The sequence below is a fragment of the Pipistrellus hanaki genome, assembly GCF_964339955.1.
Source record: "Pipistrellus hanaki genome assembly, chromosome: 3".
Classification (NCBI taxonomy): Eukaryota; Metazoa; Chordata; class Mammalia; order Chiroptera; family Vespertilionidae; genus Pipistrellus; species Pipistrellus hanaki.
This window is the reverse complement of record NC_140505.1, coordinates 125,648,468-125,665,759: the sequence shown is the minus strand read 5'-3', so window position 1 is coordinate 125,665,759 and position 17,292 is coordinate 125,648,468.

The following is a 17,292-nucleotide window of genomic DNA, read 5'->3' as shown; positions in this document are numbered from 1 at the left end:
AAATATGAACAAATTAAGAATGAAAGAATGAATGAGGCAGCATGCAGAAATTATGTGTATAATGTCAAATCAACCAAAATAAATGACCAGTTATTGTTTTGTGAAATTGAACCAAATGGGTGTGTTTTAGAAGATATAAAACATAAAGACTCTAAATGAGTGACAGACTCTGCAGAGTGGCACATGGAGCCAGAAGCATGGATACATGGAACAGACTGGTGGGAGCCAGAGGGGAGGAGGTTGGGGGTTACTGGAGAAAGAAGTTAAAGGGCCAGATTAGTGTGGCTCCGTGGTTAAGCATTGCCCCATGAACCAGGAGATTATGGCTCAATTCTTGGTCAGGGCACACGCCCAGGTTTCTAGCTTGATCCCCAGTAGGGTTGTACAGGAGGCAGTCAATCAATGATTTTCTCTAATCCTTGATGTTTCTATCTCTCTTCATCTTCCTTCCTCTCTCTGATGTCAATAAAAAAGGTACTTAAAAATGACAAACCATATATCAAATTTATATTTTAAATTTAAACATGGTGTGATTTATTATTCAAATGAATATAATATTTTCTTAAAGTTATCCCATTATCTCATTAACATTATGTTTATTACAACTGAGCAATCGTTGATTTTAAGTTTGATAATACGAAATATTATAAGAAAGCATCTGTTTTTAATTTGGAAATTTAAACTTTTATTGCGCTAATAAAATGTTCAGCTCAGTCAACATTAATTGCTCACTAGACATTGTTTGCAGGTGCAAAATGTGAAACCATTTTATAAAATTGTAAACACTTTGTTATTTAAGTATTATACTTTATTTAAAAAACAAGCAATGTTTGAAGTGATTTGTATTTTAGCTGTCCTTTAATAATTCAAGGAGTCAACAAAATTACAATAATTACAATTACTCTTTGAAAATAATTTAATTGCTAAAATATCTAGGGATTCTCTAACTGATCCATGTTTTGCCTTACTTCTATCCACATATAGATTCCATTAGCACCTGTTCTTGAATCAAAAATCATTTACTCTATGCCCAAGTTGTACATCGACTCCCTCCAACTAAAGTCATATCTTTGCAGTTATAGAAGCTCAAAGCAGGACAATGTACAAAAATATCCTGAATGTAAGGAAGCAACTGCATGTTTTGGCCTTCTACAGATTCAATTTAGAGGGAAACCAGAGACACAGTCAAAGTTATGCTCCACTGAAGTCTATATAAACTATACAAAACTGTGAGTTGCTAGGAGATGTATGCAGTAGGGAAGGAAAGAGAGAGAAGGAAGGGAATTAAAATTGGGAATGGGAAATTTATACCAGTTGAATTTCTATCATGGGTCTAACTTTGTGCTTGATGTTTCATACATATTTCCTCATTAACAGTCCCAAAAATGCTATGAATTCTATTCTCTCCCCATTTAAATGCTACAACTTTCTTAGTAAAACAAAACAAACAAACAAACAAACACACACACACAAACACACAAAAAGTGAAATTTAAAAGCAACACCTGTATGAGGTTCCAGATGCTGTCCAGGAAAACCTGGGCTAGAACCAGGGCCCCCTGGTTTCAACTAGCATGCTCTCCACTCCTGAAAGAGTTCAAGATCAGAGCTAAAATACAGATGTTTTCTTGGAGCTAAAGTATAGATGTATTAGAAGTAATAGAATGTTATTTGTAAAAATGTTATAAAATCTTGTATTTCATTATTTCCTTGACATCTATGCCCATATTGTCAACACTTGTTCCTTACATTTTAGTTGACTTACCACTATATGACCAAATCTCTCAATTATGAACATATATACATTTCATGTCATAATTTTTAAAAAAATAAAAATACATAATTGCTTTAAAACAAAAATATCAGCTTTTCAAAGAATGAACAAAATCACTTATCTGAATCCTTAGTATACAGCTAAAAACATGTTTATAATTAACTATTTTAAATAGGTTGCAATAGTAGGAGAAAACTACTTCCGGATTTCATTATCTTCATTCTTTGTGTGGGCATTTTGTAGAGTAAAAACAATTCAGAAATGATTTTTAAGTTAATGTTATTACAAGGAGGAGAATTACAATGAGAGAAAGCATGAAGTATTTTTCTAACAACTGAAACAACTTATGGTATGATTTCCAGTAGTTCTAGATGTATTTCCTCAACCTGAAAATGCAGCTTCATATTTTAACATATTAATAACCTAATTAATCATAAAAGTCTTGGGTCAGTTGCAGAATAAACAAGTTTATTATTAGATTTTTGGATTTTGAACTGTTTTTAAATTCTAGTTTATTTTATACCTCTTTATCTTGCTGTTCTTTTGAAGTATACAACAGTAAATTTGACATTTAATAGTCAAATAAGATTTTATATTTTCACCAAAAGGTATCCATGTGCTCTTTGGTATTTATGTATTTTCTGCTGTTTTACTTTTAAAGAAAAAAAATAGTTCATTTGTTTTAATATTAGATAAGTTTCAAGTTTTTAGATGTGATAAGTAAATATTCATTATTTAATCCACCCTAGTTATTGAGAATTGTCATTTATAGTAAACTAGAAGCCCAGTGTAAGAATTTGATTGGGGCCTGATCAGGTCCTGGCCGGCTGGGGGGGTGCCACGGGCGATTGGCTGGCAGGTCCCACCTTTGATTGGGGTTGGGGTGGCCAATTGGGAGTGGGACTGGCCATAAGGAGGGGCTATGGGCATTTAGACTAATGTTTAAGTCAAATGCTTGAGTATATACAGTGTTTTTCCTTTAATCTGTGCCCTAGCCCCATTTAGAAGCTATATGTAGATGATGGGGAAACTGAGGATCAAAGTGGTTATGTGACTTAGACAACTCACATAGCTCATGGGGAGTAGACACATTATACACCAGGCGCCACAGGTTAAGTGATTATAGTTCTATAACAGGTTCCACAACAGTAGGTATAATGGATAAAGTGTGAATGGCCACTGCTATGAACTATATGGAGGTGGCTGGTTTTACTAAAAACTGGTTGCCCAGCAGCATTAGTTGATGATCTGAAGTTGAGAATGAAAAAGGGAAATAGATTGGAGGAAGGACAATCAATCTTGTAAGCTGAAATGTGAACCCTTAAATTTCTTGCTTCAAACAAATTAAAGGAAAATTAAAGAATTTGTCTACTGCCACAAACTTGACTAGACTAATGTTTAAGTCAAATGCTTGAGTCTGTGGAAACGTAGTTGTTAGTCAAAATGAACAATAGTCTGGTTAACTTCTTTTTAAAAGATTAATAGTGCAAACACACAAATTAGTAAATATAGATCCAATTTGAATTGTAGAATTTTTTCTTTTCATATGATTATGAAAGGAAGGTGTTTAAAATATTGTTATGTAACCCAGAAGGTACAAGTGCAATGGCTATGAACAATATTACAAAAAGGTAATGCTTTTCTGGATGATCAAATCAATAAAATTGTAAATTTCTAGTCCTGTTTAACTGAAAAAGCAAAACAGGGCATGTTTACTAGAATTTAAGGAAGTCAATCTTCACATGTCTCATCCTTTGACCTGTAATACAGTATATATAATGCTAATTAAATTGTTATCTACCCTGGTCGGTGTTGCTCAGTTGGTTGAAGCATCATCCTGTACACGAAAAAGTAGTGGATTTGATTCCTTGTCAGGGAACATACCTAGGTTGCAGGTACAATCCCCAGTTTGGGCACTTGTAGGAGGGTGCCAATCAATGTTCCTCTCTTACACTGATATTCATTCTCTCTCCCTCCCTCCTGCCCTCTCTCTCTCTCTCCCTCTCTCTCTCTCTTCTCTCTCTCTCTCTCTCTCTCTCTCTCTCTCTCTCTCTCTCTCTCTCTCTCTCTCTCTCTCTTTTTTCGTTCTTTAGTTGTAATTTGCAGAACACTGCTACCCTAGCTAACTGGAGAGAAAGTAGAATTCATGGAAAGAAGAACTGAAGACCTTGACTGAGACAAAGCAATAACTCATACAGCCCAAAGGTCTGGGGAGCAAGTACAAACCGACAGTCTTCTGCCCCTGCTTCGGTAAATCAGCTCCACTCCTTGTCCGTCCCCATATCTGAGTCACTCAGCATCTCTTAATTCCTGATAAAATCTAATAGGCTTAGCTGGGTTTGCTTGCCCTCATGTTCTTGTCTAGGTACAGACAATGAATGTTAATACTTTCTTCAAGGATGCAAATAAGAAGGAATAAATTATCTTTTGGGAGGCTGCTACTAGAAGTAAGAATGGACACTGATAGCTAAAACAACTGCAATAATTATCTGCTACACAGTTGGGTCTTGGGCTTGTTGCACAGTAAATCTGAATAAATTCATTTTCTTGCCAAACTTTTCAAAATATGACGGGTATTTTTAGTTGATTTTACATAAGCCATGTATGATTTCTAATAATTTCTATGAGATTCTAATTATTAGAAACATTTTGAAATTTTATAAATATGTATATTTCTAAAATAATAAAAGTGTAATATGCAAATTAGACCAGATGAAGCTGTGGCAGTGGGGGGCCAAGGCAGAGGCAGTTAAGGGTGATTAGGCAGGCAGGCGAGCAGTTAGGGGCATCAGGCAGGCAGGCAGAGTGGTTAGGGGTGATCAGGTAGGCAGGCAAGTGATTAGGACCCAGCAGTCCCAGATTGCAAGAGGATGCAGGCCTGGTTGAGGAACACTGTCCCCACCTCCATGCACGTATTTTGTTCATGGGGCCCCTAGTATATATATATAATAGAGGATAAAATACATTAATTGACACAGGCTTTCTTTTTTTCAGCTATATTACCTTTAGAATTGCCTGACACTTTTTATAAATTAATGGAATAACATTTTTTTCCTGGTTGCTGAAAGGATTTGTCTGAATCTTTAATGACATAAACCTGGATCTTGGGTTTTCGCCTTAAAATAAATTAAGAGGTGTTTATTCTAATTGGGCTAACTGTGCTCTTTGGTACTAATCAGTGTCTGTCAAAATACTGAATGCACTTATTTTCTAGCAATGCTGCCCTAATATTAATAGTCCATTAAAATATGTCTCCCCATATGTTATTTATAAATGTCTAAACCAACTATCTATCTAAGGAGCACACATTTATTCATTTTCATCTAAGTACTTATCAAGCCATCAGTATTTACCAGTAAGCAATGCTAGCAGTTATGAAGCTCAAAATCTATATGAGAGAAAGCAGGAGCATTTTCAACAAAAACGATGAAAATGTTACTTTGAGATGTAACCAGAAGGAATATTTAAGTTGAGATTGTCAAGTCTGTGTTATTCAGTCTCAGCTTCCAAAGACAGTTTTTGGTCACACAAAACATGTTTCATTGCGGATTATGAGTCACCAAAACATTTGTGGCTCAGCCCCAATCAGCCAGACCCCAGCAACAATCTTCCCTACTGGTCTGAACGTCTGCTCCCCAGTGGTCAATGCACATCATAGCAAGTGGTTGAGTGCCCTTACCATATCATTAGCATATTATGCTTTGATTGGTTGATTGGACAACCAGACACTTAGCATATAAAGCTTTTATTATATAGGATTCTACTATTAATAAAAGTGTATCATTTTCAATTTTTGGATATTTGTATATTCTGGTGCTTTTTTCTGTAACACAACTACACAATTCTATTGGGATAGTATTTTTAGATAGTCATATGTTCAGCTGTAGTGGAGTCTGCCAAATAAAAATTTCCCATAAAAATTTATAAGAATTTCAGTTGCTCCAATTCTTCACCAACACTTTTACATTGTCAGTATTTTTTAAAACATTAGTTTGTGATGTTTATATGATGGCAGCTCATTGCAGCTTTAATTTATATATATTTAATGAATGACTATAGTGAGCATTTTTTCATACATTTATTACATACTTGATTTTCTTCTTTTTCAAAGTGATGTAATGTTTTCTGTCTATTGTCTGTTGGGTTGTCTGTCTTCATCGTAGTAATTTTTAGGATTTTAGGTTTATTAAAAATTACTACGATGACCTATGAACCAGGAGGTCACAGTTTGATTCCCAGTCAGGACACATGCCCAGGCTGTGGGCTCGATTCCCAGTGTGAGGCATGCAGGAGGCAGCCAATCAATGATTCTCTCTCATCATTGATGTTTCTATCTCTCTTTCCTTCTCCTTTTCTCTCTTAAATCAATAAAAAATATTTTTAAATGATAGCTAAAGCAATGTAGTTTTACAGTTAGCTTTTTTTCTGTCTCATATATATTAGTGTGTGTATAAATAGTCCAGATTTTATATTGTTGCCTGGCCTCCCTAAAAATAAAACTTCTGTCTATGATCTAAACGGCTGTTAGATCTCCTCATCTTATACAAATGTCAATCATTACTGGACAGAAGTGTCAGTAAACAACAAAACCCATCCATTCAGTAGGAAGTTAGAGGTCTACCTACAGAGAAGGTTGAAAAAATGAAAAAATGGTCCCTTAATAAATGACAAAGAGAAGTATAGCTACTGAAGCCACTATCGTTATTTCCCCCAGGAAAAGAAATTGTAAACATTTTATAGAAATGGAGTCTTAGGCATAATAATATACCAAAATTAACTTATAATAAGTAAATTATAAACTTTAGCCACAAATACTATTTTTCACCTATGATATGAACAAAGCAACTAGTTTGATATGACACAGTGTGGGCAAGGCTGGGGGAAAGATGCATTTCCCCATCCCCCTGCATACACATGGAGGAAATGTAAACGGAAATACTCTATTGCAACCTGACAACATCTACCACATTTTTAAATTCATATATCCTTTTACCCAGGTAATCTATTCTTTAGAATTTAGCTTCTTCACATCTGAGTAAAATAACAAATGTGCAATGTAATTCAGGCAAGCATTGGAAGTAGCATATATGTTTATTAACTGGAGCTAGTTCAAAGCAATTATACCCATACTTTAAGTGAAGTGCTTTGTGTCATTGAAAAGAATATGACAGTTCTAGCCAAAATGGTGTAGCTCAAGTGGTTGAGCATTGAATCATGAACCAGGAGGTCACGGTTCTGTTCCTGGTGAGGGCACATGCAGCGGCATGCCTAGGTCCTTACAGTCCCAGCTTCATCCGGAAGGTGGTTCAGCTATCAGTGTCAATTAGCATTTTACACTTTTATTAGTATAGATACCTTTGAAATGTCTGGGTAACTTATAACTTCCTTTTTTTCTAACCCCTTGGGGCACAACCTAATATAGCTGGGCGCCAGGACAAATACCACAAATTCCTTCATTGTTATCGTGTTAATTGTAGACTATTGGCTATCCTGCACCCACCTAAGTATGTGTCTATCAAATTAATTTTTATCCAATCCCAGAAGCAGCACCCCCCCACCATTTTTGCTTTCTCTCATCTCCCTAATCTATCACCAAATGACCTATGTCTGCTCCTTTGATTGCAAGGTATAAAAATAGATGCAAAAACCATCAGTGTCTGAATCATTATCCCAATCCTTTGAGATATTGCTTCCTGGCAATTGTCAACAGTTTGGCTCAAATAAACTCACAAAAATTATTTACAGGTTTGAATGTCTTTATATTAACATGAAGTAAACATATAATTTATTATCTGAATCAGTAAATTTGGGGGATTAAAGATGGAATTTTCAATAATTTAATAATTTTGCTGTGACAACAGACTTAAGCTGCAGGTGTCCAATATCAACTGGGACATATGATTACTTGGTAATTCAGCATTTCAGAAAGGAGTTTTCAAGACCAGCCCTAGAAATAGTTTCTCCTTTCTCCCACAACTTAAACTGGCAGGTCATAGCTGCATGATGTGATTAGGCGGGCCTGAATAACTTACAGGGAAAGAAAGATATTGAGTGTAAGTCATGCAATTGAGTCACATTTTTGTTTTTAATTTTAAAGTTAAAATGCTATTCCACTATTGTGAGCATAGCAGGTGATCCTGTGAATGCTTCACTGGTCCAGAACATAAGCACCTGGGCTACCGATGATATGACCGCCAGCTGGGCAGCTTTGTCAGCAGAAGGTGAGCCGTGGAGCCAGGTGGCCATCTTGACAATCAGAGCCCATAAAATAAACTGGCAAAACCTCTGCTTCAGGTCCTTGAAAGAACTTCAGTATCCTTCAGAAATTGGAGCGTATCACTACATACTTAAGTGAACTACCAGGATTATGTTGAATTTGCTGTAACTTTCAGGCCATTTAATGTTTTCTATTAATAAACCTACTTCTGCATTATATCACCTACCAAATTTCTTTTATTCTCTTACCTATTTTAGACTGATGAATCTCAGACTGAGAAATATCAACCTGAAATTAACAGAGAGAATTCAGAGTGAAGAAAAAGACTATGAAAAGTATATTTCCCTTTGTGTATTTGATCTCTCATAAGCATATATAGCATGCCTTAGGGCAGTGGTCAGCAAACTCAATAGTCAACAGAGCCAAATATCAACAGTACAACGATTGAAATTTCTTTTGAGAGCCAAATTTTTTAAACTTAAATTTATTCTATTGCTACTTCTTCAAAATAGACTCACCCAGGCCGTGGTATTTTGTGGAAGAGCCACATGTGGCTTGAGCTGCAGTTTGGGCATAAATTTCCCTTTGAATGGAGTTTCTAGGATATGCCTCAGGGTCCCCAGTTCCATTGTACAAGACATCTAGAAAGATTGGGGGGAGGGGGAATAGTAGGAAGGTAATGGGGGATAAGGACACAAGTAATACCTTAATCAATAAAGAAATTAAAATGCAAATAATAATAATGAATCAATATCAATCAATCAAAAGGGAAAAAGAAAAAAAAAAAAAGGAAGCAAGCCTAAGATGCTGGATGAGAAGGGAGTCAGGAGAGGGGAGGTACCACTGGCAAAACAGATTTCTTCTCTTGATACTACAGTTGGCTTTTTCAATTTTAGTGAAAAGCATTTGGCATTTACTTAACCAAAATAGCAATTCTGCATTTTTAATTTCACTCTATGACTATGATTTTAAATCTCCTCTAAATACTAAGATTTCAAAATGACAGGGTCACATGATAAAGCAATTCTACTTATACATTTCTATTCATGAGCTTTTTTTTTTAAATAAATCTTTATTGTTCAGATTATTACAAATGTGTTCCTCCCCCCCCCCCCAATTGCTGCCCTCCACTAGGTTCCCACCCCACCCCACCCTCTGTCCTTTTCCCATCCCCCATTGTCCTCATCCATAGGTGCACAGTTTATGTTCAGTCTCTTCCAGCACCCCCACTCTCCTTTTCCCTGAGAATTGTCAGTCCACTCCCCTTCCATACCTCTGATTCTATTATATTCACCAGTTAATATTGTTCATCAGATATTTTTTAATTCCCCCTTGGTTTTTAGATTCACTTGTTGATAGTTACGTATTTGTTGTTCATAGTTTTTATCTTTATTTTCTTCCTCTTCCTAAAGAACCCCCTTTAGCAATTCATATAATTCTGGTTTGGTGTTGATGAACTCTTTTAGCTTTTTTTTATTAGTGAAGCTCTTTATCTGGCTTTCGATTCTGAGTGATAGCTTTGCTGGGTAGAGTATTTTTGGCTGTAGGTTCTTGCTATTCATCACCTTGAATATTTCTTGCCATTCCCATCTGGCCTGCATAGTTTCTGTTGAGAAATCAGCTGACAGTCTTATGGGTGCTCCTTTATAGGTAACTACCTGTTTTTCTCTTACTGCTTTTAATATTCTGTTGGTTTAGGCCTGATCCCTGTAAACTGGCAGTAGGACATCCCTCGAAGGGTCCCAGATTGGAAAGGGTGCAGGCTGGCCTGAGGGACACCCCACCACCCCCATGCAAGATTTTCATGCACTCGGCTTATAGTTTTAAATAATTATCTGCCTGTGTTGCAGAGAAATTTCTTTTGGAATCCTGCCGACTAAACCAATTGTCCCAATTATGCCCCCAATTAATTAATTATCTGTCTAGACTTAATGGGACAAATGGTGGGACAAATGCAGGTTACCAGAAGTCAGCAATAATGGCCTATCCCCTGGTGCTTCAATGTCTAAACAACTGAGCCGAACCGAAACACATGACACACAAGGTACAATTAGTATGCAATCACACAGGATATATTTATCTATTCCTAGTGGGTCCTACACTCCAGCAAAGTCAACTCGGTGATTCTTACTGAAGGATGGATAACAAAAAACAGAGACAGACAGGCGGTCCCAGCTGGTTAAGGCTCACACAGCAGAGCATCAGGGGCTCATCTCATGGAGCCACATGGAGTCCTCTTCTTATCGGGCAGGAGACTTAAGAAGTGTCCCAGGCTTATATAGACTGTAGTAAACAACTTGTGTCCTTATCAGTGTGGGCCAGACTGTATGCCTTATGGTAGGAGCAGGGTATTTACACTTTAAGAGCTCAGGGCTTTAACATCAAGATAGTGGGGTGTTCATTAATTTTGGAAGTTACAGGGTATTGGGGTTTCCACACAGAAAACATTTCACACAATAATTATTTCAGAACATAAGGATGTGGTTCCACATGTAAAGCCTTACTGTGTGTTGAAACTGTGTGACTTAGTTAATGTACCGTGTCATTTAAGCCTTAAAACAACCCTGAATGATGCATCATCTTGAAAGGAAATTTAGAGACAAAACAGGCAGTCTTAGGGAATAAAAGGAGGTGTGTATGGGAGTGGAATACATAGATGAGGGCTTTCAGATGCCAAAATGCTTATCTTACAGAGAATAGAGAAATGCCACAGGATAAGGGGAGAGGAAGACATACATTCACAGAGGATAAAGAAAGGTCACAAGATGTAGGAAAGAAGGAAATATATTTTTACAGGGGAATATTGCAAAATAAGGGGAAAGAAAAAGGAGAGCACCAAGTCAGTCACGAGCTTTAAAACTTATACTATGTAGCAGAGTAATCAATGAGGAACACCTAGGGGTCCTAAATTAAGGAAAGGGTCCAATTAGAAAGAGTCAGATTCAAACAGAGAACTGAAGCATATATAAACCAGAGACACGAGGCAGATTTTTGGATTTAGATATTTCACATTAGAGAGAGAAAAATCAAGCTTTTCCCATTTGGGGGTCCCTCCCCATGGGGTCTCCTTTGGGGACACTCCTGCTCAGGTGGAATTTGCATATGCTTTCAATGAACTTCTACATTTTTATTAAAGAAATATGTTTTTCCATGAATTTATTCTTTAACTTCATGGGAAGAAAAATTTGCACCCCAAGTCCCATGTTTCAATATTATCCCCATTTTGCAGCTAAAGAAATTAAAGCTTAATATGTTTAATTATCTCTCTTAATATTATATAATCAGCAAGTTTAACTTTAAATATATAACTTTCCTCTGCACAAGGAGATCAGTCCCTCAAGCCCATAATTTCAAATATTAGAGCACATGTGTCAAACACAAGGCCCGCGGGCCAAATCCAGCCCGCCAGGCCTTGCAATGTGGCCCGCACCACACTGTCATCACTGCACTCCGCTGTCAATTTATGACATTGTCAGTTTATGACTGTTCAGTAAACCATTCAGCCCGCGATTTAGGCTGGATTTTAGATTTTGGCCCCTTCTCTGATTGAGTTTGACACCCCTATATTAGAGCATTATGGTCAACCTAGTTTAGATAATCAGCTTAAAATCACATGTATAACAAATACTTACTGACCCTCTGTCTATGACAAAAATTTCCTCATGCTAATGACATTCAATTATAGAAGATAAATAAATCCCAGATACCTGGGCTTCCTCTTTGGTTGCTGAGGGGAGGGAAGGGGCACGTGGCTGGCCTACAAACCACCACAGGCCCCTTGCCTAGGCTGCCCCATGCCCCCAAGGAAACCCCCACCCTGATCCAGGACTCCCTTCAGTGCAAATCACCTGGCCCCCACCCATGCACCAGGCCTCTATCCTATCTAATAAAAGAGTAATATGCAAATTGACCATCACTCCAACACACAAGATGGCTGCCTCCATGTGGTCAAAGATGCTGTCCCCATGTGGGCACAAGATGGCCAGCAGGGAAGGATAGTTGGGAGGGACCAGGCCTGCAAGGGAGGGAAGTTGGAGGTGATCAAGCCTACAGGGGAGGGCAGTTAGGGGTGACCAGGCCTGCATGGGAGGGCAATTAGGGGTGACCAGGCTTGCAGGGGAGGGCAGTTAGGGGCAAACAGGCTGGCAGGAGAGCAGTTAGGCATCAAACAGGCTGGCAGGCGGTGGTTAGGGGCAATCAGGAAGGCAGGCAGGCGAGTAGATGGGAGCCAGTGAGAGGGATGCTTGATTCTACCTAAATGGGCAGTCAGACATCCCTCGAGGGGTCCCAGATTGGAGAGAGTGCAGACTGGGCTGAGGGACCTCCCCTCTCTCAGGCACAAATTTCATGCACCAGGCCTCTAGTATATATTATAAGATCATACCTCTGTGCTTATATGCTAATATGCTAGGTAGATGTTATTGATAAAATGTTTGTGTTAATCCTGAATTCCTTAGTAGATCCCTACCAGGTAACTTCTTTGATCATTTAAGTGTCTGTAAAGCTGTCCCTTAGTTTGGATATTACTATTGATGTTATCATTTAATATTGATGTAAATTAATTTCCTGAATAGCTTTATTTTATTAAAAAAATGTATTATAAATGTTAAACATTACATTGGCTTTTCATGTAGGAAGTAAACTTGCATCTTTTGCAACTCTGTTTTCACTGATATTTATATAGGAATCAAGTTAATGATAATTTATATTTTCTTCCTCAAAATAATAATCACAGAACTGTATAACTTTGGGAAGTCTCAGAAAGCAATGAGGCCTGACTTCTCATTTTGTAGTGCAGAAATGGGAGGTCAAAAGTGCTACATTGTCTGATCAAGGCTCTGGAACTTGAACTTAGATCTATAGTCTTCTCTTCCTGGCTACTTCCCATTGGAATTTATCTACAAAGCCAGAGAGTTTTGCAATTTTGAACCAAGGCCATAAATTGCAATTCAGTGCCAACCACTTTACCATTTTAAAAGCAATTATAATTTGAGCTACAATATTGCAAGGTTAAGGTCTTCCTGGCTTCTGAATATCTGTTGATATCTGAAGAAACATTTCCAGAGATAACATCAAAAACACATCTTTAGCTGTTGCTTTTTCCCTAGTCCTTGAAATAGCTTAGCAGGTCAAAAAATAATCTATCAAGTTTTCTAAAATGAAAGGGCACCAATGTGCCATATCTTGCTGTGTAAGACAAAAATCAAAGCACATATTTACAGCCTCAGAAAATTATACTATGCAGGGTGAGGCAAAAGTAGATTTACAGTTGCAAGTATGGGAAACACAGAGCTTATTCTTATATTATTATTTATTAACTGGAGGCCTGATGCAGGAAATTTGTGCAAGAGTAGGCATTCCTTCCTCCAGCTGCTGGTACTAGCTTCACTCTGGCACCTGGGACTTGGGCTTCCCTCGCAGCCCTAGCTTCATCCAGAAGGTTATCCGGAAGAATACCCACAAGGACATCTGGTCTAATTAGTATATTATGCCTTTATTATTACAGACTAGAGGCCCAGTGCTCATGCACCAGTGGGATCCCTCTGCCTGGCCTGTGAGGATTGGGCCAAAACTGGCTCTCTGATATCCCCCGAGGTGTCCTGGATTGCAAGAGGGTGGTTCTTGGGTGACGTACCCTGGAATCAGGCTCCCTCCTCTCTGGTTTTGGGTGCATCACCCCAGAACCAGAGCTGCAAAGTCACAGCAGCTCAGAGCTCCTCATTGAGCTTCTGCCCCCTGGTGGTCAATGGGTGTCATAGCTATCGGTCAGATGAGAGAATGGTCGGATAGTTGCTTAGGCTTTTATAGATATAGATTATTGTATACTTTTCCATAATAGCAACTATAAACCTACTTTTACCCCACCCTGGATAGGCCAGTGAACATAGATTGAAAAACAACTGTAGTAATCCTACTTGGCTATCTTCTGTAAAGTCCAGTGTCTTTTTTCAACAAAAGCTCAAGAAATATTTTAGCCAAAAATTAAAATATTCAATATATGACTTTAAAGTATAATCAATTATCAGACTTTTATACTCTGCTAACATGCAAACAAATGGTTATAACTAGTAAAAATCATACTCTTCTAGCTTATACCAATAAAATGCTAGTTTCTCTCTATGCTATCATTTCTGCCATCAGTGTCTGAGTCATCTGAGGAACTCCTTTCTGAATTTCAGAGTAAATAGTCTAACTCAGTGGTCGGCATACTGCAGCTTCACAAGCCACATGTGGCTCTATGGCCCCTTGAATGTGACTCTTCCACAAAATACCACGGCCTGGGAGAGTCTATTTTGAAGAAGTGGTGTTAGAAGTTTAAGTTTAAAAAATTTGGCTCTCAAAAGAAATTTCAATCGTTGCACTATTGATATGTGGCTCTGTTGACTAATGAGTTTGCTGACCACTAGTCTAATTTATCAACTTCTTAATAGATTATGAAATTATTCCATTTTAAGGCACTGGCATGTATCTACATGAAATTAAAATTCTTTGACAACATAAGGATTTAGAAAGCTAGGAATTATTTGAGGTGGCTGTGCTGGTTTATGTTATAACTAGAGTACCAGTGCACATATCAGCTCTCCCAAACTGGCTCTCCAACATCCCCAGAGGGGTCCCAGATTATACAAGGGTGTAGGCCAAGCTGAGGGAACCCTGGTGCATGATCGGGGCTGGAGAGGGAACATGGGAGGTTGGCCATCCGGGGAGGGGCCACCCGAGAGCTCCAGGGCATGTCTGGCCAATCTCACTCAGTCCCAATAGGCCAGACCCCAGCAGCAAGCTAACCTATGAGTCAGAGAGTCTACCCCATGGTGGTGATAAGCCTCTTCCCAAGTTCTGTACCACAGAAACTTCAAGTTAATGACTTTTGTTGTTGTGTAAACTGCTAGATTTAAGGGTAAAGTAATAGATAATGCAGTAGCCAGTTGGGAACATATAAAGCACATTATGAACTGGATTGTGTCCCCACCAAAATTTATATAATGTGACTGCTTTTGGACATAAGACTTTTGAGAAGGTAATTCAGGGTGAGATTATAAGGATGGAGCCCTGATGTAATGATGTAATAATTTGATAATCTCTCTCTCTCTCTCTCTCTCTTTCTCTCTCTCTCTCTTCTCTCTCTCAGCATTTGCTCAGAGAAAAGGCCATGTGAGGACATAGTCAGAAGGTGGCCACACAAAAGCCAAGGCGAGAAGTCTCACCAGAAACAAAACTGCTGGTACTTGATCTTGAACATACAACCTCCAGAACAATGAGAAAACACTCTCTGTTGTTTAAATAATCCAGTCTGTGACATCTTATTATGGCAACCCAAGCTAACTAATACAGAGTCATTCTATAATAAAGCTTAGAATAATTTGTAACCAAGTTTACAGATGTATTAGTCACAGATGCCAATAGAATTAAAGCCACCTGATGCCTGTAAATGATCAGTGATCTCCACATTCTCCTTTGCTGCTTAAAATTGTTTCCATATTTATACTTGTCTACTGTGCCTGTTCTAATGTAGAGAAAATGAAAGAAAGTAGGAAGAAAACCATAAAGCCTATGTTTGCTTTTGTCTTGAGAAAGTACTGTGATCCAAACTAGGGTCTGACTTCCTTGAGCACAGAGACTATGCCTTGCTTGGTCATGGCATCTTTATAAAGAGACAAGTAAATACAAAGCATATTTATTGAATTAAATGTCACTAAAAGTGTACTAATTTTTACAAAATTAAAACTCCAAAATACAGTTTATTTTAAAACATTGATTTTTGTTTTATAAACACATAGAATTATGTATAATTTACTTTCCTTATTTAATAATTAATTCAATTTATATTTTCCATGCATTTGCTGTATATCATGCATTCATTTATTCAATTAATTATGAATTCCATTAAAGGATTTCAAGAAAAAAGAAAACAGGATTTGAATTCAATATCTAGGTGCTTACTTTTAAAAAGATAAATCTTCTACACCATCATCCAGCTTTGAATACTTCAATAGATTACTGTTACCCTAAGAATGATTTACAAACTGTAGCTGGTTTATATATCCCCATGTGACCTGACTTCTGCCTACCTGTTTTGCCTCATTTCAAATGACTCCTATCATTATCCACTGCACAGCCAAACCAGCCATTCCATTTTCCTCAGACAAGTCAAGCTGTTTCCTAAAGGTATTCTTCCTTCTCGTTTCTCTTCTTCCCTTCTCTGTTATTTAGGTCTGAGATTAAATGTCATCTTCTAAAGAAAATTCCTCAGACTCCAAGGTTTCCTGGAGTCATCCTTATCCTTTTATATACATGTTCTCATGCTGCTCATAATGCTTACTACTATTAAATATTGTATCCACTTTTTTAAATTTGTCTTTTCCTACTTAAATGTAACTTCTAACCTAGCAGAAAACATAAGGATTGTGCTTACCACCTTATCTCTAGGGCACAGAGCAATAGGTCCATAGCTTCTGCTCAATAACTATTTGTTCAGTAAATTAATGAATAAAAAGTAAATACATGGTTGAATGGTAAGAAAGAAAGAATACTCAGGAATTATTCTTAATTTTTTTTTTTTTACTTGATCCAATGGATGCAAAGTGTTATCCTTTAAGAAGACTGAAAATTGAAGAAATAAAAATATTATTTTAGAAATGAATACTTTTTGTTAATTCATATTAAGTTTCATATTTCTATTAGACATTCAAGTGGAAGTGTTAAGTTGTCAGGTAGTTACCAACTCTGAATCTCAATGGTAAACTCAGGTATAGAATTATAGAAAGAAACATCCAAACTTTATATGTGTTCCATATAATAATAGTAATGATAATTATATATATACAGATACACATACATATATGTGCATATATACTTACATTTACACATTATGTGTACACATACATATATTTGCATGCATACATATGCACATTTATATTTATACATGTTATGCACACAGCATATGTATAAATACCTGTATATATATATTACATATATATGTTTGCATATATGTAAATGTGTTTTACATTTGTTTACCTAATCCTAATGACTTTAATTTAAAACAGACACTGTTTCTATTTCATTTTACAGTACAAGAAATTGGACGTCAAGAACCTAAGTAACCTGCTTGAAGTCACATTGGATAGGTATTGAAATTGGTGAAGCTGGGATTCAAACTCAGGCAGTTTGATTTTATAACATACATTTTTAAGTATCTATGGATAAAGAAAAGTGAGGCCAGGAATGAGTCCAGGTATATTCTAATATTAGAGGACAAAGAGTAGAGGAAGGTAAAAAAAAAAAAAAATAAATAAAAAAGACAA